The sequence below is a fragment of the Galeopterus variegatus genome, unplaced genomic scaffold (genome assembly GCF_000696425.1).
Source record: "Galeopterus variegatus unplaced genomic scaffold, G_variegatus-3.0.2 Scaffold4482, whole genome shotgun sequence".
Lineage (NCBI taxonomy): Eukaryota > Metazoa > Chordata > Mammalia > Dermoptera > Cynocephalidae > Galeopterus > Galeopterus variegatus.
Window position 1 is genome coordinate 21,790 of NW_007730593.1, and position 627 is coordinate 22,416.

Below are 627 nucleotides of genomic sequence, written 5' to 3' on the forward strand. Positions count from 1 at the left end.
TGTTAATGGTCCCCCGACTCCAAAACGGAAGTCCTGTCGGCAACCGCCATGTGTCATCTGGTCCACCATCAGATGGGTCTGGCACCACCAAGCAATCAGGTTGCAGACCCATGAAATCAGAGGCTGGGATCCAATCTGTTAAGAGTTGCTGTCACTGTCAGGATCCTTTGTGACGCTCCTGGACCCCTTCCCATAGCTGGAGAGAACACAGAGCCTGTTGGTAATGAGTTGGCTGTGCCGTAGGTCCCCAGGCACTGGTGCCAAGCCTCCTTCCATTGATCTTGGCTCTGCTGACCCGATTCTGAAATGAGGCCGCCAGGGCCAAGGGCAGAGAGAGAATAGTACATTGGCCAAGGGCATGAGCAATGGGCAGAACACTACTGAAGGTGGAGAACGGGTGAATGGAAGCCTCAGAGGATATGCGACCATACTTAAACGGTGGCTGGGAGAGGTGACAGACATGACAACAGCAAGCACTTAACCACGAAGGCAGTCAGCGCACACATCATGGGTCCAGAGTGGAATCTACCTGCTGGAGGCTTGTTTTCAGTGGCAGCCAGACCTGAAAAAGCCTCCTTCCAAGATGCAGCCTGCAGTGGGGCATGCTGACATCCTTCACACAGTCTG